The following is a 24325-nucleotide window of genomic DNA, read 5'->3' on the forward strand; positions in this document are numbered from 1 at the left end:
AACAGCTCTCGAAGAGATTGTCAAAAGAGACTCCGAAAACCAAACGTTGATCACTTTTGAGCAAAAGGCTGCACACACGCAATTCAAGTTGCTCTGATTGTCATTAAGAGTTACATTATAGGAGCATTCAGCAACAAGTCAAAATGTGCTCCAGAAAAGCAGAAAACAACACTGATAGAACTTGAGAACGAATGCAAAAACAGTCCACTCTCAGAACAGGCCGCTTGGACACTTTCAGAACAGCTCTGTTAATGACTGAAAACAGCTCTCGAAGAGATTGTCAAAAGAGACTCTGAAAACGAAACGTTGATTACTTTTGAGCAAAAGGCTGCACACACGCAATTCAAGTTGCTCTGATTGTCATTTAGAGTAACATTATAGGATTATTCAACAACAAGTCAAAATGTGCTCGTGAAAGGCAGAAAACAACACTTTGATAGTTTGATATAACTTGAGAACGAATGCAAAAAACAGTCCACTCTAAGAACAGGCCGCTTGGACACTTTCAGAACAGCTCTGTTAATGACTGAAAACAGCTCTCGAAGAGATTGTCAAAAGAGACTCCGAAAACGAAACGTTGATCACTTTTGAGCAAAAGGCTGCACACACGCAATTCAAGTTGCTCTGATTGTCATTAAGAGTTACATTATAGGAGCATTCAGCAACAAGTCAAAATGTGCTCCAGAAAAGCAGAAAACAACACTGATAGAACTTGAGAACGAATGCAAAAACAGTCCACTCTCAGAACAGGCCGCTTGGACACTTTCAGAACAGCTCTGTTAATGACTGAAAACAGCTCTCGAAGAGATTGTCAAAAGAGACTCTGAAAACGAAACGTTGATTACTTTTGAGCAAAAGGCTGCACACACGCAATTCAAGTTGCTCTGATTGTCATTTAGAGTAACATTATAGGATTATTCAACAACAAGTCAAAATGTGCTCGTGAAAGGCAGAAAACAACACTTTGATAGTTTGATATAACTTGAGAACGAATGCAAAAAACAGTCCACTCTCAGAACAGGCCGCTTGGACACTTTCAGAACAGCTCTGTTAATGACTGAAAACAGCTCTCGAAGAGATTGTCAAAAGAGACTCCGAAAACGAAACGTTGATCACTTTTGAGCAAAAGGCTGCACACACGCAATTCAAGTTGCTCTGATTGTCATTTAGAGTTACATTATAGGATTATTCAACAACAAGTCAAAATGTGCTCGTGAAAGGCAGAAAACAACACTTTGATAGTTTGATATAACTTGAGAACGAATGCAAAAAACAGTCCACTCTCAGAACAGGCCGCTTGGACACTTTCAGAACAGCTCTGTTAATGACTGAAAACAGCTCTCGAAGAGATTGTCAAAAGAGACTCCGAAAACGAAACGTTGATCACTTTTGAGCAAAAGGCTGCACACACGCAATTCAAGTTGCTCTGATTGTCATTTAGAGTTACATTATAGGATTATTCAACAACAAGTCAAAATGTGCTCGTGAAAGGCAGAAAACAACACTTTGATAGTTTGATATAACTTGAGAACGAATGCAAAAAACAGTCCACTCTCAGGCCGCTTGGACACTTTCAGAACAGCTCTGTTAATGTCTGAAAACAGCTCTCGAAGAGATTGTCAAAAGAGACTCTGAAAACGAAACGTTGATCACTTTTGAGCAAAAGGCTGCACACACGCAATTCAAGTTGCTCTGATTGTCATTTAGAGTTACATTATAGGATTATTCAACAACAAGTCAAAATGTGCTCGTGAAAGGCAGAAAACAACACTTTGATAGTTTGATATAACTTGAGAACGAATGCAAAAAACAGTCCACTCTCAGGCCGCTTGGACACTTTCAGAACAGCTCTGTTAATGACTGAAAACAGCTCTCGAAGAGATTGTCAAAAGAGACTCCGAAAACGAAACGTTGATCACTTTTGAGCAAAAGGCTGCACACACGCAATTCAAGTTGCTCTGATTGTCATTTAGAGTTACATTATAGGATTATTCAACAACAAGTCAAAATGTGCTCGTGAAAGGCAGAAAACAACACTTTGATAGTTTGATATAACTTGAGAACGAATGCAAAAAACAGTCCACTCTAAGAACAGGCCGCTTGGACACTTTCAGAACAGCTCTGTTAATGACTGAAAACAGCTCTCGAAGAGATTGTCAAAAGAGACTCCGAAAACGAAACGTTGATCACTTTTGAGCAAAAGGCTGCACACACGCAATTCAAGTTGCTCTGATTGTCATTAAGAGTTACATTATAGGAGCATTCAGCAACAAGTCAAAATGTGCTCCAGAAAAGCAGAAAACAACACTGATAGAACTTGAGAACGAATGCAAAAACAGTCCACTCTCAGAACAGGCCGCTTGGACACTTTCAGAACAGCTCTGTTAATGACTGAAAACAGCTCTCGAAGAGATTGTCAAAAGAGACTCTGAAAACGAAACGTTGATTACTTTTGAGCAAAAGGCTGCACACACGCAATTCAAGTTGCTCTGATTGTCATTTAGAGTTACATTATAGGATTATTCAACAACAAGTCAAAATGTGCTCGTGAAAGGCAGAAAACAACACTTTGATAGTTTGATATAACTTGAGAACGAATGCAAAAAACAGTCCACTCTCAGAACAGGCCGCTTGGACACTTTCAGAACAGCTCTGTTAATGACTGAAAACAGCTCTCGAAGAGATTGTCAAAAGAGACTCCGAAAACGAAACGTTGATCACTTTTGAGCAAAAGGCTGCACACACGCAATTCAAGTTGCTCTGATTGTCATTTAGAGTTACATTATAGGATTATTCAACAACAAGTCAAAATGTGCTCGTGAAAGGCAGAAAACAACACTTTGATAGTTTGATATAACTTGAGAACGAATGCAAAAAACAGTCCACTCTAAGAACAGGCCGCTTGGACACTTTCAGAACAGCTCTGTTAATGACTGAAAACAGCTCTCGAAGAGATTGTCAAAAGAGACTCCGAAAACGAAACGTTGATCACTTTTGAGCAAAAGGCTGCACACACGCAATTCAAGTTGCTCTGATTGTCATTTAGAGTTACATTATAGGATTATTCAACAACAAGTCAAAATGTGCTCGTGAAAGGCAGAAAACAACACTTTGATAGTTTGATATAACTTGAGAACGAATGCAAAAAACAGTCCACTCTAAGAACAGGCCACTTGGACACTTTCAGAACAGCTCTGTTAATGACTGAAAACAGCTCTCGAAGAGATTGTCAAAAGAGACTTCGAAAACGAAACGTTGATCACTTTTGAGCAAAAGGCTGCACACACGCAATTCAAGTTGCTCTGATTGTCATTTAGAGTTACATTATAGGATTATTCAACAACAAGTCAAAATGTGCTCGTGAAAGGCAGAAAACAACACTTTGATAGTTTGATATAACTTGAGAACGAATGCAAAAAACAGTCCACTCTCAGAACAGGCCGCTTGGACACTTTCAGAACAGCTCTGTTAATGACTGAAAACAGCTCTCGAAGAGATTGTCAAAAGAGACTCCGAAAACGAAACGTTGATCACTTTTGAGCAAAAGGCTGCACACACGCAATTCAAGTTGCTCTGATTGTCATTTAGAGTTACATTATAGGATTATTCAACAAGTCAAAATGTGCTCGTGAAAGGCAGAAAACAACACTTTGATAGTTTGATATAACTTGAGAACGATTGCAAAAAACAGTCCACTCTCAGAACAGGCCGCGTGGACACTTTCAGAACAGCTCTGTTAATGACTGAAAACAGCTCTCGAAGAGATTGTCAAAAGAGACTCCGAAAACGAAACGTTGATCACTTTTGAGCAAAAGGCTGCACACACGCAATTCAAGTTGCTCTGATTGTCATTTAGAGTTACATTATAGGATTATTCAACAACAAGTCAAAATGTGCTCGTGAAAGGCAGAAAACAACACTTTGATAGTTTGATATAACTTGAGAACGAATGCAAAAAACAGTCCACTCTAAGAACAGGCCGCTTGGACACTTTCAGAACAGCTCTGTTAATGACTGAAAACAGCTCTCGAAGAGATTGTCAAAAGAGACTCTGAAAACGAAACGTTGATCACTTTTGAGCAAAAGGCTGCACACACGCAATTCAAGTTGCTCTGATTGTCATTTAGAGTTACATTATAGGATTATTCAACAACAAGTCAAAATGTGCTCGTGAAAGGCAGAAAACAACACTTTGATAGTTTGATATAACTTGAGAACGAATGCAAAAAACAGTGCACTCTAAGAACAGGCCGCTTGGACACTTTCAGAACAGCTCTGTTAATGACTGAAAACAGCTCTCGAAGAGATTGTCAAAAGAGACTCCGAAAACGAAACGTTGATCACTTTTGAGCAAAAGGCTGCACACACGCAATTCAAGTTGCTCTGATTGTCATTTAGAGTTACATTATAGGATTATTCAACAACAAGTCAAAATGTGCTCGTGAAAGGCAGAAAACAACACTTTGATAGTTTGATATAACTTGAGAACGAATGCAAAAAACAGTCCACTCTAAGAACAGGCCACTTGGACACTTTCAGAACAGCTCTGTTAATGACTGAAAACAGCTCTCGAAGAGATTGTCAAAAGAGACTCCGAAAACGAAACGTTGATCACTTTTGAGCAAAAGGCTGCACACACGCAATTCAAGTTGCTCTGATTGTCATTTAGAGTTACATTATAGGATTATTCAACAACAAGTCAAAATGTGCTCATGAAAGGCAGAAAACAACACTTTGATAGTTTGATATAACTTGAGAACGAATGCAAAAAACAGTCCACTCTCAGAACAGGCCGCTTGGACACTTTCAGAACAGCTCTGTTAATGACTGAAAACAGCTCTCGAAGAGATTGTCAAAAGAGACTCCGAAAACGAAACGTTGATCACTTTTGAGCAAAAGGCTGCACACACGCAATTCAAGTTGCTCTGATTGTCATTTAGAGTTACATTATAGGATTATTCAACAACAAGTCAAAATGTGCTCGTGAAAGGCAGAAAACAACACTTTGATAGTTTGATATAACTTGAGAACGAATGCAAAAAACAGTCCACTCTAAGAACAGGCCGCTTGGACACTTTCAGAACAGCTCTGTTAATGACTGAAAACAGCTCTCGAAGAGATTGTCAAAAGAGACTTCGAAAACGAAACGTTGATCACTTTTGAGCAAAAGGCTGCACACACGCAATTCAAGTTGCTCTGATTGTCATTTAGAGTTACATTATAGGATTATTCAACAACAAGTCAAAATGTGCTCGTGAAAGGCAGAAAACAACACTTTGATAGTTTGATATAACTTGAGAACGAATGCAAAAAACAGTCCACTCTAAGAACAGGCCACTTGGACACTTTCAGAACAGCTCTGTTAATGACTGAAAACAGCTCTCGAAGAGATTGTCAAAAGAGACTTCGAAAACGAAACGTTGATCACTTTTGAGCAAAAGGCTGCACACACGCAATTCAAGTTGCTCTGATTGTCATTTAGAGTTACATTATAGGATTATTCAACAACAAGTCAAAATGTGCTCGTGAAAGGCAGAAAACAACACTTTGATAGTTTGATATAACTTGAGAACGAATGCAAAAAACAGTCCACTCTCAGAACAGGCCGCTTGGACACTTTCAGAACAGCTCTGTTAATGACTGAAAACAGCTCTCGAAGAGATTGTCAAAAGAGACTCCGAAAACGAAACGTTGATCACTTTTGAGCAAAAGGCTGCACACACGCAATTCAAGTTGCTCTGATTGTCATTTAGAGTTACATTATAGGATTATTCAACAACAAGTCAAAATGTGCTCGTGAAAGGCAGAAAACAACACTTTGATAGTTTGATATAACTTGAGAACGAATGCAAAAAACAGTCCACTCTAAGAACAGGCTGCTTGGACACTTTCAGAACAGCTCTGTTAATGACTGAAAACAGCTCTCGAAGAGATTGTCAAAAGAGACTCCGAAAACGAAACGTTGATCACTTTTGAGCAAAAGGCTGCACACACGCAATTCAAGTTGCTCTGATTGTCATTTAGAGTTACATTATAGGATTATTCAACAACAAGTCAAAATGTGCTCGTGAAAGGCAGAAAACAACACTTTGATAGTTTGATATAACTTGAGAACGAATGCAAAAAACAGTGCACTCTAAGAACAGGCCGCTTGGACACTTTCAGAACAGCTCTGTTAATGACTGAAAACAGCTCTCGAAGAGATTGTCAAAAGAGACTCCGAAAACGAAACGTTGATCACTTTTGAGCAAAAGGCTGCACACACGCAATTCAAGTTGCTCTGATTGTCATTTAGAGTTACATTATAGGATTATTCAACAACAAGTCAAAATGTGCTCGTGAAAGGCAGAAAACAACACTTTGATAGTTTGATATAACTTGAGAACGAATGCAAAAAACAGTCCACTCTAAGAACAGGCCACTTGGACACTTTCAGAACAGCTCTGTTAATGACTGAAAACAGCTCTCGAAGAGATTGTCAAAAGAGACTCCGAAAACGAAACGTTGATCACTTTTGAGCAAAAGGCTGCACACACGCAATTCAAGTTGCTCTGATTGTCATTTAGAGTTACATTATAGGATTATTCAACAACAAGTCAAAATGTGCTCGTGAAAGGCAGAAAACAACACTTTGATAGTTTGATATAACTTGAGAACGAATGCAAAAAACAGTCCACTCTCAGAACAGGCCGCTTGGACACTTTCAGAACAGCTCTGTTAATGACTGAAAACAGCTCTCGAAGAGATTGTCAAAAGAGACTCCGAAAACGAAACGTTGATCACTTTTGAGCAAAAGGCTGCACACACGCAATTCAAGTTGCTCTGATTGTCATTTAGAGTTACATTATAGGATTATTCAACAACAAGTCAAAATGTGCTCGTGAAAGGCAGAAAACAACACTTTGATAGTTTGATATAACTTGAGAACGAATGCAAAAAACAGTCCACTCTAAGAACAGGCCACTTGGACACTTTCAGAACAGCTCTGTTAATGACTGAAAACAGCTCTCGAAGAGATTGTCAAAAGAGACTTCGAAAACGAAACGTTGATCACTTTTGAGCAAAAGGCTGCACACACGCAATTCAAGTTGCTCTGATTGTCATTTAGAGTTACATTATAGGATTATTCAACAACAAGTCAAAATGTGCTCGTGAAAGGCAGAAAACAACACTTTGATAGTTTGATATAACTTGAGAACGAATGCAAAAAACAGTCCACTCTCAGAACAGGCCGCTTGGACACTTTCAGAACAGCTCAGTTAATGACTGAAAACAGCTCTCGAAGAGATTGTCAAAAGAGACTCCGAAAACGAAACGTTGATCACTTTTGAGCAAAAGGCTGCACACACGCAATTCAAGTTGCTCTGATTGTCATTTAGAGTTACATTATAGGATTATTCAACAACAAGTCAAAATGTGCTCGTGAAAGGCAGAAAACAACACTTTGATAGTTTGATATAACTTGAGAACGAATGCAAAAAACAGTCCACTCTAAGAACAGGCCGCTTGGACACTTTCAGAACAGCTCTGTTAATGACTGAAAACAGCTCTCGAAGAGATTGTCAAAAGAGACTTAGAAAACGAAACGTTGATCACTTTTGAGCAAAAGGCTGCACACACGCAATTCAAGTTGCTCTGATTGTCATTTAGAGTTACATTATAGGATTATTCAACAACAAGTCAAAATGTGCTCGTGAAAGGCAGAAAACAACACTTTGATAGTTTGATATAACTTGAGAACGAATGCAAAAAACAGTCCACTCTAAGAATAGGCCGCTTGGACACTTTCAGAACAGCTCTGTTAATGACTGAAAACAGCTCTCGAAGAGATTGTCAAAAGAGACTCCGAAAACGAAACGTTGATCACTTTTGAGCAAAAGGCTGCACACACGCAATTCAAGTTGCTCTGATTGTCATTTAGAGTTACATTATAGGATTATTCAACAACAAGTCAAAATGTGCTCGTGAAAGGCAGAAAACAACACTTTGATAGTTTGATATAACTTGAGAACGAATGCAAAAAACAGTCCACTCTAAGAACAGGCCGCTTGGACACTTTCAGAACAGCTCTGTTAATGACTGAAAACAGCTCTCGAAGAGATTGTCAAAAGAGACTCCGAAAACGAAACGTTGATCACTTTTGAGCAAAAGGCTGCACACACGCAATTCAAGTTGCTCTGATTGTCATTTAGAGTTACATTATAGGATTATTCAACAACAAGTCAAAATGTGCTCGTGAAAGGCAGAAAACAACACTTTGATAGTTTGATATAACTTGAGAACGAATGCAAAAAACAGTCCACTCTCAGAACAGGCCGCTTGGACACTTTCAGAACAGCTCTGTTAATGACTGAAAACAGCTCTCGAAGAGATTGTCAAAAGAGACTCCGAAAACGAAACGTTGATCACTTTTGAGCAAAAGGCTGCACACACGCAATTCAAGTTGCTCTGATTGTCATTTAGAGTTACATTATAGGATTATTCAACAACAAGTCAAAATGTGCTCGTGAAAGGCAGAAAACAACACTTTGATAGTTTGATATAACTTGAGAACGAATGCAAAAAACAGTCCACTCTAAGAACAGGCCGCTTGGACACTTTCAGAACAGCTCTGTTAATGACTGAAAACAGCTCTCGAAGAGATTGTCAAAAGAGACTTCGAAAACGAAACGTTGGTCACTTTTGAGCAAAAGGCTGCACACACGCAATTCAAGTTGCTCTGATTGTCATTTAGAGTTACATTATAGGATTATTCAACAACAAGTCAAAATGTGCTCGTGAAAGGCAGAAAACAACACTTTGATAGTTTGATATAACTTGAGAACGAATGCAAAAAACAGTCCACTCTAAGAATAGGCCGCTTGGACACTTTCAGAACAGCTCTGTTAATGACTGAAAACAGCTCTCGAAGAGATTGTCAAAAGAGACTCCGAAAACGAAACGTTGATCACTTTTGAGCAAAAGGCTGCACACACGCAATTCAAGTTGCTCTGATTGTCATTTAGAGTTACATTATCGGATTATTCAACAACAAGTCAAAATGTGCTCGTGAAAGGCAGAAAACAACACTTTGATAGTTTGATATAACTTGAGAACGAATGCAAAAAACAGTCCACTCTCAGAACAGGCCGCTTGGACACTTTCAGAACAGCTCTGTTAATGACTGAAAACAGCTCTCGAAGAGATTGTCAAAAGAGACTCCGAAAACGAAACGTTGATCACTTTTGAGCAAAAGGCTGCACACACGCAATTCAAGTTGCTCTGATTGTCATTTAGAGTTACATTATAGGATTATTCAACAACAAGTCAAAATGTGCTCGTGAAAGGCAGAAAACAACACTTTGATAGTTTGATATAACTTGAGAACGAATGCAAAAAACAGTCCACTCTAAGAACAGGCCGCTTGGACACTTTCAGAACAGCTCTGTTAATGACTGAAAACAGCTCTCGAAGAGATTGTCAAAAGAGACTTCGAAAACGAAACGTTGGTCACTTTTGAGCAAAAGGCTGCACACACGCAATTCAAGTTGCTCTGATTGTCATTTAGAGTTACATTATAGGATTATTCAACAACAAGTCAAAATGTGCTCGTGAAAGGCAGAAAACAACACTTTGATAGTTTGATATAACTTGAGAACGAATGCAAAAAACAGTCCACTCTAAGAATAGGCCGCTTGGACACTTTCAGAACAGCTCTGTTAATGACTGAAAACAGCTCTCGAAGAGATTGTCAAAAGAGACTCCGAAAACGAAACGTTGATCACTTTTGAGCAAAAGGCTGCACACACGCAATTCAAGTTGCTCTGATTGTCATTTAGAGTTACATTATAGGATTATTCAACAACAAGTCAAAATGTGCTCGTGAAAGGCAGAAAACAACACTTTGATAGTTTGATATAACTTGAGAACGAATGCAAAAAACAGTCCACTCTAAGAACAGGCCGCTTGGACACTTTCAGAACAGCTCTGTTAATGACTGAAAACAGCTCTCGAAGAGATTGTCAAAAGAGACTCCGAAAACGAAACGTTGATCACTTTTGACCAAAAGGCTGCACACACGCAATTCAAGTTGCTCTGATTGTCATTTAGAGTTACATTATAGGATTATTCAACAACAAGTCAAAATGTGCTCGTGAAAGGCAGAAAACAACACTTTGATAGTTTGATATAACTTGAGAACGAATGCAAAAAACAGTCCACTCTAAGAACAGGCCACTTGGACACTTTCAGAACAGATCTGTTAATGACTGAAAACAGCTCTCGAAGAGATTGTCAAAAGAGACTCCGAAAACGAAACGTTGATCACTTTTCAGCAAAAGGCTGCACACACGCAATTCAAGTTGCTCTGATTGTCATTTAGAGTTACATTATAGGATTATTCAACAACAAGTCAAAATGTGCTCGTGAAAGGCAGAAAACAACACTTTGATAGTTTGATATAACTTGAGAACGAATGCAAAAAACAGTCCACTCTAAGAACAGGCCGCTTGGACACTTTCAGAACAGCTCTGTTAATGACTGAAAACAGCTCTCGAAGAGATTGTCAAAAGAGACTCCGAAAACGAAACGTTGATCACTTTTGAGCAAAAGGCTGCACACACGCAATTCAAGTTGCTCTGATTGTCATTTAGAGTTACATTATAGGATTATTCAACAAGTCAAAATGTGCTCGTGAAAGGCAGAAAACAACACTTTGATAGTTTGATATAACTTGAGAACGAATGCAAAAAACAGTCCACTCTCAGAACAGGCCGCTTGGACACTTTCAGAACAGCTCTGTTAATGACTGAAAACAGCTCTCGAAGAGATTGTCAAAAGAGACTCCGAAAACGAAACGTTGATCACTTTTGAGCAAAAGGCTGCACACACGCAATTCAAGTTGCTCTGATTGTCATTTAGAGTTACATTATAGGATTATTCAACAACAAGTCAAAATGTGCTCGTGAAAGGCAGAAAACAACACTTTGATAGTTTGATATAACTTGAGAACGAATGCAAAAAACAGTCCACTCTAAGAACAGGCCACTTGGACACTTTCAGAACAGCTCTGTTAATGACTGAAAACAGCTCTCGAAGAGATTGTCAAAAGAGACTTCGAAAACGAAACGTTGATCACTTTTGAGCAAAAGGCTGCACACACGCAATTCAAGTTGCTCTGATTGTCATTTAGAGTTACATTATAGGATTATTCAACAACAAGTCAAAATGTGCTCGTGAAAGGCAGAAAACAACACTTTGATAGTTTGATATAACTTGAGAACGAATGCAAAAAACAGTCCACTCTCAGAACAGGCCGCTTGGACACTTTCAGAACAGCTCAGTTAATGACTGAAAACAGCTCTCGAAGAGATTGTCAAAAGAGACTCCGAAAACGAAACGTTGATCACTTTTGAGCAAAAGGCTGCACACACGCAATTCAAGTTGCTCTGATTGTCATTTAGAGTTACATTATAGGATTATTCAACAACAAGTCAAAATGTGCTCGTGAAAGGCAGAAAACAACACTTTGATAGTTTGATATAACTTGAGAACGAATGCAAAAAACAGTCCACTCTAAGAACAGGCCGCTTGGACACTTTCAGAACAGCTCTGTTAATGACTGAAAACAGCTCTCGAAGAGATTGTCAAAAGAGACTTCGAAAACGAAACGTTGATCACTTTTGAGCAAAAGGCTGCACACACGCAATTCAAGTTGCTCTGATTGTCATTTAGAGTTACATTATAGGATTATTCAACAACAAGTCAAAATGTGCTCGTGAAAGGCAGAAAACAACACTTTGATAGTTTGATATAACTTGAGAACGAATGCAAAAAACAGTCCACTCTAAGAATAGGCCGCTTGGACACTTTCAGAACAGCTCTGTTAATGACTGAAAACAGCTCTCGAAGAGATTGTCAAAAGAGACTCCGAAAACGAAACGTTGATCACTTTTGAGCAAAAGGCTGCACACACGCAATTCAAGTTGCTCTGATTGTCATTTAGAGTTACATTATAGGATTATTCAACAACAAGTCAAAATGTGCTCGTGAAAGGCAGAAAACAACACTTTGATAGTTTGATATAACTTGAGAACGAATGCAAAAAACAGTCCACTCTAAGAACAGGCCGCTTGGACACTTTCAGAACAGCTCTGTTAATGACTGAAAACAGCTCTCGAAGAGATTGTCAAAAGAGACTCCGAAAACGAAACGTTGATCACTTTTGAGCAAAAGGCTGCACACACGCAATTCAAGTTGCTCTGATTGTCATTTAGAGTTACATTATAGGATTATTCAACAACAAGTCAAAATGTGCTCGTGAAAGGCAGAAAACAACACTTTGATAGTTTGATATAACTTGAGAATGAATGCAAAAAACAGTCCACTCTAAGAACAGGCCACTTGGACACTTTCAGAACAGCTCTGTTAATGACTGAAAACAGCTCTCGAAGAGATTGTCAAAAGAGACTCCGAAAACGAAACGTTGATCACTTTTGAGCAAAAGGCTGCACACACGCAATTCAAGTTGCTCTGATTGTCATTTAGAGTTACATTATAGGATTATTCAACAACAAGTCAAAATGTGCTCGTGAAAGGCAGAAAACAACACTTTGATAGTTTGATATAACTTGAGAACGAATGCAAAAAACAGTCCACTCTCAGAACAGGCCGCTTGGACACTTTCAGAACAGCTCTGTTAATGACTGAAAACAGCTCTCGAAGAGATTGTCAAAAGAGACTCCGAAAACGAAACGTTGATCACTTTTGAGCAAAAGGCTGCACACACGCAATTCAAGTTGCTCTGATTGTCATTTAGAGTTACATTATAGGATTATTCAACAACAAGTCAAAATGTGCTCGTGAAAGGCAGAAAACAACACTTTGATAGTTTGATATAACTTGAGAACGAATGCAAAAAACAGTCCACTCTAAGAACAGGCCACTTGGACACTTTCAGAACAGCTCTGTTAATGACTGAAAACAGCTCTCGAAGAGATTGTCAAAAGAGACTTCGAAAACGAAACGTTGATCACTTTTGAGCAAAAGGCTGCACACACGCAATTCAAGTTGCTCTGATTGTCATTTAGAGTTACATTATAGGATTATTCAACAACAAGTCAAAATGTGCTCGTGAAAGGCAGAAAACAACACTTTGATAGTTTGATATAACTTGAGAACGAATGCAAAAAACAGTCCACTCTCAGAACAGGCCGCTTGGACACTTTCAGAACAGCTCTGTTAATGACTGAAAACAGCTCTCGAAGAGATTGTCAAAAGAGACTCCGAAAACGAAACGTTGATCACTTTTGAGCAAAAGGCTGCACACACGCAATTCAAGTTGCTCTGATTGTCATTTAGAGTTACATTATAGGATTATTCAACAACAAGTCAAAATGTGCTCGTGAAAGGCAGAAAACAACACTTTGATAGTTTGATATAAATTGAGAACGAATGCAAAAAACAGTCCACTCTAAGAACAGGCCGCTTGGACACTTTCAGAACAGCTCTGTTAATGACTGAAAACAGCTCTCGAAGAGATTGTCAAAAGAGACTTCGAAAACGAAACGTTGATCACTTTTGAGCAAAAGGCTGCACACACGCAATTCAAGTTGCTCTGATTGTCATTTAGAGTTACATTATAGGATTATTCAACAACAAGTCAAAATGTGCTCGTGAAAGGCAGAAAACAACACTTTGATAGTTTGATATAACTTGAGAACGAATGCAAAAAACAGTCCACTCTAAGAACAGGCCGCTTGGACACTTTCAGAACAGCTCTGTTAATGACTGAAAACAGCTCTCGAAGAGATTGTCAAAAGAGACTCCGAAAACGAAACGTTGATCACTTTTGAGCAAAAGGCTGCACACACGCAATTCAAGTTGCTCTGATTGTCATTTAGAGTTACATTATAGGATTATTCAACAACAAGTCAAAATGTGCTCGTGAAAGGCAGAAAACAACACTTTGATAGTTTGATATAACTTGAGAACGAATGCAAAAAACAGTCCACTCTAAGAACAGGCCGCTTGGACACTTTCAGAACAGCTCTGTTAATGACTGAAAACAGCTCTCGAAGAGATTGTCAAAAGAGACTCCGAAAACGAAACGTTGATCACTTTTGAGCAAAAGGCTGCACACACGCAATTCAAGTTGCTCTGATTGTCATTTAGAGTTACATTATAGGATTATTCAACAACAAGTCAAAATGTGCTCGTGAAAGGCAGAAAACAACACTTTGATAGTTTGATATAACTTGAGAACGAATGCAAAAAACAGTCCACTCTCAGAACAGGCCGCTTGGACACTTTCAGAACAGCTCTGTTAATGACTGAAAACAGCTCTCGAAGAGATTGTCAAAAGAGACTCCGAAAACGAAACGTTGATCACTTTTGAGCAAAAGGCTGCACACACGCAATTCAAGTTGCTCTGATTGTCATTTAGAGTTACATTATAGGATTATTCAACAACAAGTCAAAATGTGCTCGTGAAAGGCAGAAAACAACACTTTGATAGTTTGATATAACTTGAGAACGAATGCAAAAAACAGTCCACTCTAAGAACAGGCCGCTTGGACACTTTCAGAACAGCTCTGTTAATGACTGAAAACAGCTCTCGAAGAGATTGTCAAAAGAGACTTCGAAAACGAAACGTTGATCACTTTTGAGCAAAAGGCTGCACACACGCAATTCAAGTTGCTCTGATTGTCATTTAGAGTTACATTATAGGATTATTCAACAACAAGTCAAAATGTGCTCGTGAAAGGCAGAAAACAACACTTTGATAGTTTGATATAACTTGAGAACGAATGCAAAAAACAGTCCACTCTAAGAATAGGCCGCTTGGACACTTTCAGAACAGCTCTGTTAATGACTGAAAACAGCTCTCGAAGAGATTGTCAAAAGAGACTCCGAAAACGAAACGTTGATCACTTTTGAGCAAAAGGCTGCACACACGCAATTCAAGTTGCTCTGATTGTCATTTAGAGTTACATTATAGGATTATTCAACAACAAGTCAAAATGTGCTCGTGAAAGGCAGAAAACAACACTTTGATAGTTTGATATAACTTGAGAACGAATGCAAAAAACAGTCCACTCTAAGAACAGGCCGCTTGGACACTTTCAGAACAGCTCTGTTAATGACTGAAAACAGCTCTCGAAGAGATTGTCAAAAGAGACTCCGAAAACGAAACGTTGATCACTTTTGAGCAAAAGGCTGCACACACGCAATTCAAGTTGCTCTGATTGTCATTTAGAGTTACATTATAGGATTATTCAACAACAAGTCAAAATGTGCTCGTGAAAGGCAGAAAACAACACTTTGATAGTTTGATATAACTTGAGAATGAATGCAAAAAACAGTCCACTCTAAGAACAGGCCACTTGGACACTTTCAGAACAGCTCTGTTAATGACTGAAAACAGCTCTCGAAGAGATTGTCAAAAGAGACTCCGAAAACGAAACGTTGATCACTTTTGAGCAAAAGGCTGCACACACGCAATTCAAGTTGCTCTGATTGTCATTTAGAGTTACATTATAGGATTATTCAACAACAAGTCAAAATGTGCTCGTGAAAGGCAGAAAACAACACTTTGATAGTTTGATATAACTTGAGAACGAATGCAAAAAACAGTCCACTCTCAGAACAGGCCGCTTGGACACTTTCAGAACAGCTCTGTTAATGACTGAAAACAGCTCTCGAAGAGATTGTCAAAAGAGACTCCGAAAACGAAACGTTGATCACTTTTGAGCAAAAGGCTGCACACACGCAATTCAAGTTGCTCTGATTGTCATTTAGAGTTACATTATAGGATTATTCAACAACAAGTCAAAATGTGCTCGTGAAAGGCAGAAAACAACACTTTGATAGTTTGATATAACTTGAGAACGAATGCAAAAAACAGTCCACTCTAAGAACAGGCCACTTGGACACTTTCAGAACAGCTCTGTTAATGACTGAAAACAGCTCTCGAAGAGATTGTCAAAAGAGACTTCGAAAACGAAACGTTGATCACTTTTGAGCAAAAGGCTGCACACACGCAATTCAAGTTGCTCTGATTGTCATTTAGAGTTACATTATAGGATTATTCAACAACAAGTCAAAATGTGCTCGTGAAAGGCAGAAAACAACACTTTGATAGTTTGATATAACTTGAGAACGAATGCAAAAAACAGTCCACTCTCAGAACAGGCCGCTTGGACACTTTCAGAACAGCTCTGTTAATGACTGAAAACAGCTCTCGAAGAGATTGTCAAAAGAGACTCCGAAAACGAAACGTTGATCACTTTTGAGCAAAAGGCTGCACACACGCAATTCAAGTTGCTCTGATTGTCATTTAGAGTTACATTATAGGATTATTCAACAACAAGTCAAAATGTGCTCGTGAAAGGCAGAAAACAACACTTTGATAGTTTGATATAAATTGAGAACGAATGCAAAAAACAGTCCACTCTAAGAACAGGCCGCTTGGACACTTTCAGAACAGCTCTGTTAATGACTGAAAACAGCTCTCGAAGAGATTGTCAAAAGAGACTTCGAAAACGAAACGTTGATCACTTTTGAGCAAAAGGCTGCACACACGCAATTCAAGTTGCTCTGATTGTCATTTAGAGTTACATTATAGGATTATTCAACAACAAGTCAAAATGTGCTCGTGAAAGGCAGAAAACAACACTTTGATAGTTTGATATAACTTGAGAACGAATGCAAAAAACAGTCCACTCTAAGAACAGGCCGCTTGGACACTTTCAGAACAGCTCTGTTAATGACTGAAAACAGCTCTCGAAGAGATTGTCAAAAGAGACTCCGAAAACGAAACGTTGATCACTTTTGAGCAAAAGGCTGCACACACGCAATTCAAGTTGCTCTGATTGTCATTTAGAGTTACATTATAGGATTATTCAACAACAAGTCAAAATGTGCTCGTGAAAGGCAGAAAACAACACTTTGATAGTTTGATATAACTTGAGAACGAATGCAAAAAACAGTCCACTCTAAGAACAGGCCGCTTGGACACTTTCAGAACAGCTCTGTTAATGACTGAAAACAGCTCTCGAAGAGATTGTCAAAAGAGACTCCGAAAACGAAACGTTGATCACTTTTGAGCAAAAGGCTGCACACACGCAATTCAAGTTGCTCTGATTGTCATTTAGAGTTACATTATAGGATTATTCAACAACAAGTCAAAATGTGCTCGTGAAAGGCAGAAAACAACACTTTGATAGTTTGATATAACTTGAGAACGAATGCAAAAAACAGTCCACTCTCAGAACAGGCCGCTTGGACACTTTCAGAACAGCTCTGTTAATGACTGAAAACAGCTCTCGAAGAGATTGTCAAAAGAGACTCCGAAAACGAAACGTTGATCACTTTTGAGCAAAAGGCTGCACACACGCAATTCAAGTTGCTCTGATTGTCATTTAGAGTTACATTATAGGATTATTCAACAACAAGTCAAAATGTGCTCGTGAAAGGCAGAAAACAACACTTTGATAGTTTGATATAACTTGAGAACGAATGCAAAAAACAGTCCACTCTAAGAACAGGCCACTTGGACACTTTCAGAACAGCTCTGTTAATGACTGAAAACAGCTCTCGAAGAGATTGTCAAAAGAGACTTCGAAAACGAAACGTTGATCACTTTTGAGCAAAAGGCTGCACACACGCAATTCAAGTTGCTCTGATTGTCATTTAGAGTTACATTATAGGATTATTCAACAACAAGTCAAAATGTGCTCGTGAAAGGCAGAAAACAACACTTTGATAGTTTGATATAACTTGAGAACGAATGCAAAAAACAGTCCACTCTCAGAACAGGCCGCTTGGACACTTTCAGAACAGCTCTGTTAATGACTGAAAACAGCTCTCGAAGAGATTGTCAAAAGAGACTCCGAAAACGAAACGTTGATCACTTTTGAGCAAAAGGCTGCACACACGCAATTCAAGTTGCTCTGATTGTCATTTAGAGTTACATTATAGGATTATTCAACAACAAGTCAAAATGTGCTCGTGAAAGGCAGAAAACAACACTTTGATAGTTTGATATAACTTGAGAACGAATGCAAAAAACAGTCCACTCTAAGAACAGGCCGCTTGGACACTTTCAGAACAGCTCTGTTAATGACTGAAAACAGCTCTCGAAGAGATTGTCAAAAGAGACTTCGAAAACGAAACGTTGATCACTTTTGAGCAAAAGGCTGCACACACGCAATTCAAGTTGCTCTGATTGTCATTTAGAGTTACATTATAGGATTATTCAACAACAATCAAAATGTGCTCGTGAAAGGCAGAAAACAACACTTTGATAGTTTGATATAACTTGAGAACGAATGCAAAAAACAGTCCACTCTAAGAATAGGCCGCTTGGACACTTTCAGAACAGCTCTGTTAATGACTGAAAACAGCTCTCGAAGAGATTGTCAAAAGAGACTCCGAAAACGAAACGTTGATCACTTTTGAGCAAAAGGCTGCACACACGCAATTCAAGTTGCTCTGATTGTCATTTAGAGTTACATTATAGGATTATTCAACAACAAGTCAAAATGTGCTCGTGAAAGGCAGAAAACAACACTTTGATAGTTTGATATAACTTGAGAACGAATGCAAAAAACAGTCCACTCTAAGAACAGGCCGCTTGGACACTTTCAGAACAGCTCTGTTAATGACTGAAAACAGCTCTCGAAGAGATTGTCAAAAGAGACTCCGAAAACGAAACGTTGATCACTTTTGAGCAAAAGGCTGCACACACGCAATTCAAGTTGCTCTGATTGTCATTTAGAGTTACATTATAGGATTATTCAACAACAAGTCAAAATGTGCTCGTGAAAGGCAGAAAACAACACTTTGATAGTTTGATATAACTTGAGAACGAATGCAAAAAACAGTCCACTCTCAGAACAGGCCGCTTGGACACTTTCAGAACAGCTCTGTTAATGACTGAAAACAGCTCTCGAAGAGATTGTCAAAAGAGACTCCGAAAACGAAACGTTGATCACTTTTGAGCAAAAGGCTGCACACACGCAATTCAAGTTGCTCTGATTGTCATTTAGAGTTACATTATAGGATTATTCAACAACAAGTCAAAATGTGCTCGTGAAAGGCAGAAAACAACACTTTGATAGTTTGATATAACTTGAGAACGAATGCAAAAAACAGTCCACTCTAAGAACAGGCCGCTTGGACACTTTCAGAACAGCTCTGTTAATGACTGAAAACAGCTCTCGAAGAGATTGTCAAAAGAGACTTCGAAAACGAAACGTTGATCACTTTTGAGCAAAAGGCTGCACACACGCAATTCAAGTTGCTCTGATTGTCATTTAGAGTTACATTATAGGATTATTCAACAACAAGTCAAAATGTGCTCGTGAAAGGCAGAAAACAACACTTTGATAGTTTGATATAACTTGAGAACGAATGCAAAAAACAGTCCACTCTAAGAATAGGCCGCTTGGACACTTTCAGAACAGCTCTGTTAATGACTGAAAACAGCTCTCGAAGAGATTGTCAAAAGAGACTCCGAAAACGAAACGTTGATCACTTTTGAGCAAAAGGCTGCACACACGCAATTCAAGTTGCTCTGATTGTCATTTAGAGTTACATTATAGGATTATTCAACAACAAGTCAAAATGTGCTCGTGAAAGGCAGAAAACAACACTTTGATAGTTTGATATAACTTGAGAACGAATGCAAAAAACAGTCCACTCTAAGAACAGGCCGCTTGGACACTTTCAGAACAGCTCTGTTAATGACTGAAAACAGCTCTCGAAGAGATTGTCAAAAGAGACTCCGAAAACGAAACGTTGATCACTTTTGACCAAAAGGCTGCACACACGCAATTCAAGTTGCTCTGATTGTCATTTAGAGTTACATTATAGGATTATTCAACAACAAGTCAAAATGTGCTCGTGAAAGGCAGAAAACAACACTTTGATAGTTTGATATAACTTGAGAACGAATGCAAAAAACAGTCCACTCTAAGAACAGGCCGCTTGGACACTTTCAGAACAGCTCTGTTAATGACTGAAAACAGCTCTCGAAGAGATTGTCAAAAGAGACTCCGAAAACGAAACGTTGATCACTTTTGAGCAAAAGGCTGCACACACGCAATTCAAGTTGCTCTGATTGTCATTTAGAGTTACATTATAGGATTATTCAACAACAAGTCAAAATGTGCTCGTGAAAGGCAGAAAACAACACTTTGATAGTTTGATATAACTTGAGAACGAATGCAAAAAACAGTCCACTCTAAGAACAGGCCGCTTGGACACTTTCAGAACAGCTCTGTTAATGACTGAAAACAGCTCTCGAAGAGATTGTCAAAAGAGACTTCGAAAACGAAACGTTGATCACTTTTGAGCAAAAGGCTGCACACACGCAATTCAAGTTGCTCTGATTGTCATTTAGAGTTACATTATAGGATTATTCAACAACAAGTCAAAATGTGCTCGTGAAAGGCAGAAAACAACACTTTGATAGTTTGATATAACTTGAGAACGAATGCAAAAAACAGTCCACTCTAAGAATAGGCCGCTTGGACACTTTCAGAACAGCTCTGTTAATGACTGAAAACAGCTCTCGAAGAGATTGTCAAAAGAGACTTCGAAAACGAAACGTTGATCACTTTTGAGCAAAAGGCTGCACACACGCAATTCAAGTTGCTCTGATTGTCATTTAGAGTTACATTATAGGATTATTCAACAACAAGTCAAAATGTGCTCGTGAAAGGCAGAAAACAACACTTTGATAGTTTGATATAACTTGAGAACGAATGCAAAAAACAGTCCACTCTAAGAACAGGCCGCTTGGACACTTTCAGAACAGCTCTGTTAATGACTGAAAACAGCTCTCGAAGAGATTGTCAAAAGAGACTCCGAAAACGAAACGTTGATCACTTTTGACCAAAAGGCTGCACACACGCAATTCAAGTTGCTCTGATTGTCATTTAGAGTTACATTATAGGATTATTCAACAACAAGTCAAAATGTGCTCGTGAAAGGCAGAAAACAACACTTTGATAGTTTGATATAACTTGAGAACGAATGCAAAAAACAGTCCACTCTAAGAACAGGCCGCTTGGACACTTTCAGAACAGCTCTGTTAATGACTGAAAACAGCTCTCGAAGAGATTGTCAAAAGAGACTCCGAAAACGAAACGTTGATCACTTTTGAGCAAAAGGCTGCACACACGCAATTCAAGTTGCTCTGATTGTCATTTAGAGTTACATTATAGGATTATTCAACAACAAGTCAAAATGTGCTCGTGAAAGGCAGAAAACAACACTTTGATAGTTTGATATAACTTGAGAACGAATGCAAAAAACAGTCCACTCTCAGAACAGGCCGCTTGGACACTTTCAGAACAGCTCTGTTAATGACTGAAAACAGCTCTCGAAGAGATTGTCAAAAGAGACTCCGAAAACGAAACGTTGATCACTTTTGAGCAAAAGGCTGCACACACGCAATTCAAGTTGCTCTGATTGTCATTTAGAGTTACATTATAGGATTATTCAACAACAAGTCAAAATGTGCTCGTGAAAGGCAGAAAACAACACTTTGATAGTTTGATATAACTTGAGAACGAATGCAAAAAACAGTCCACTCTAAGAACAGGCCGCTTGGACACTTTCAGAACAGCTCTGTTAATGACTGAAAACAGCTCTCGAAGAGATTGTCAAAAGAGACTTCGAAAACGAAACGTTGATCACTTTTGAGCAAAAGGCTGCACACACGCAATTCAAGTTGCTCTGATTGTCATTTAGAGTTACATTATAGGATTATTCAACAACAAGTCAAAATGTGCTCGTGAAAGGCAGAAAACAACACTTTGATAGTTTGATATAACTTGAGAACGAATGCAAAAAACAGTCCACTCTAAGAATAGGCCGCTTGGATACTTTCAGAACAGCTCTGTTAATGACTGAAAACAGCTCTCGAAGAGATTGTCAAAAGAGACTCCGAAAACGAAACGTTGATCACTTTTGAGCAAAAGGCTGCACACACGCAATTCAAGTTGCTCTGATTGTCATTTAGAGTTACATTATAGGATTATTCAACAACAAGTCAAAATGTGCTCGTGAAAGGCAGAAAACAACACTTTGATAGTTTGATATAACTTGAGAACGAATGCAAAAAACAGTCCACTCTAAGAACAGGCCGCTTGGACACTTTCAGAACAGCTCTGTTAATGACTGAAAACAGCTCTCGAAGAGATTGTCAAAAGAGACTCCGAAAACGAAACGTTGATCACTTTTGACCAAAAGGCTGCACACACGCAATTCAAGTTGCTCTGATTGTCATTTAGAGTTACATTATAGGATTATTCAACAACAAGTCAAAATGTGCTCGTGAAAGGCAGAAAACAACACTTTGATAGTTTGATATAACTTGAGAACGAATGCAAAAAACAGTCCACTCTAAGAACAGGCCACTTGGACACTTTCAGAACAGATCTGTTAATGACTGAAAACAGCTCTCGAAGAGATTGTCAAAAGAGACTCCGAAAACGAAACGTTGATCACTTTTGAGCAAAAGGCTGCACACACGCAATTCAAGTTGCTCTGATTGTCATTTAGAGTTACATTATAGGATTATTCAACAACAAGTCAAAATGTGCTCGTGAAAGGCAGAAAACAACACTTTGATAGTTTGATATAACTTGAGAACGAATGCAAAAAACAGTCCACTCTCAGAACAGGCCGCTTGGACACTTTCAGAACAGCTCTGTTAATGACTGAAAACAGCTCTCGAAGAGATTGTCAAAAGAGACTCCGAAAACGAAACGTTGATCACTTTTGAGCAAAAGGCTGCACACACGCAATTCAAGTTGCTCTGATTGTCATTTAGAGTTACATTATAGGATTATTCAACAACAAGTCAAAATGTGCTCGTGAAAGGCAGAAAACAACACTTTGATAGTTTGATATAACTTGAGAACGAATGCAAAAAACAGTCCACTCTAAGAACAGGCCACTTGGACACTTTCAGAACAGCTCTGTTAATGACTGAAAACAGCTCTCGAAGAGATTGTCAAAAGAGACTTCGAAAACGAAACGTTGATCACTTTTGAGCAAAAGGCTGCACACACGCAATTCAAGTTGCTCTGATTGTCATTTAGAGTTACATTATAGGATTATTCAACAACAAGTCAAAATGTGCTCGTGAAAGGCAGAAAACAACACTTTGATAGTTTGATATAACTTGAGAACGAATGCAAAAAACAGTCCACTCTCAGAACAGGCCGCTTGGACACTTTCAGAACAGCTCAGTTAATGACTGAAAACAGCTCTCGAAGAGATTGTCAAAAGAGACTCCGAAAACGAAACGTTGATCACTTTTGAGCAAAAGGCTGCACACACGCAATTCAAGTTGCTCTGATTGTCATTTAGAGTTACATTATAGGATTATTCAACAAGTCAAAATGTGCTCGTGAAAGGCAGAAAACAACACTTTGATAGTTTGATATAACTTGAGAACGAATGCAAAAAACAGTCCACTCTAAGAACAGGCCGCTTGGACACTTTCAGAACAGCTCTGTTAATGACTGAAAACAGCTCTCGAAGAGATTGTCAAAAGAGACTTCGAAAACGAAACGTTGATCACTTTTGAGCAAAAGGCTGCACACACGCAATTCAAGTTGCTCTGATTGTCATTTAGAGTTACATTATAGGATTATTCAACAACAAGTCAAAATGTGCTCGTGAAAGGCAGAAAACAACACTTTGATAGTTTGATATAACTTGAGAACGAATGCAAAAAACAGTCCACTCTAAGAATAGGCCGCTTGGACACTTTCAGAACAGCTCTGTTAATGACTGAAAACAGCTCTCGAAGAGATTGTCAAAAGAGACTCCGAAAACGAAACGTTGATCACTTTTGAGCAAAAGGCTGCACACACGCAATTCAAGTTGCTCTGATTGTCATTTAGAGTTACATTATAGGATTATTCAACAACAAGTCAAAATGTGCTCGTGAAAGGCAGAAAACAACACTTTGATAGTTTGATATAACTTGAGAACGAATGCAAAAAACAGTCCACTCTAAGAACAGGCCGCTTGGACACTTTCAGAACAGCTCTGTTAATGACTGAAAACAGCTCTCGAAGAGATTGTCAAAAGAGACTCCGAAAACGAAACGTTGATCACTTTTGAGCAAAAGGCTGCACACACGCAATTCAAGTTGCTCTGATTGTCATTTAGAGTTACATTATAGGATTATTCAACAACAAGTCAAAATGTGCTCGTGAAAGGCAGAAAACAACACTTTGATAGTTTGATATAACTTGAGAACGAATGCAAAAAACAGTCCACTCTAAGAACAGGCCACTTGGACACTTTCAGAACAGCTCTG

The sequence above is a fragment of the Nansenia antarctica genome (genome assembly GCF_963989245.1).
Source record: "Nansenia antarctica genome assembly, chromosome: 11".
In the NCBI taxonomy this organism is placed as follows: Eukaryota; Metazoa; Chordata; class Actinopteri; order Argentiniformes; family Microstomatidae; genus Nansenia; species Nansenia antarctica.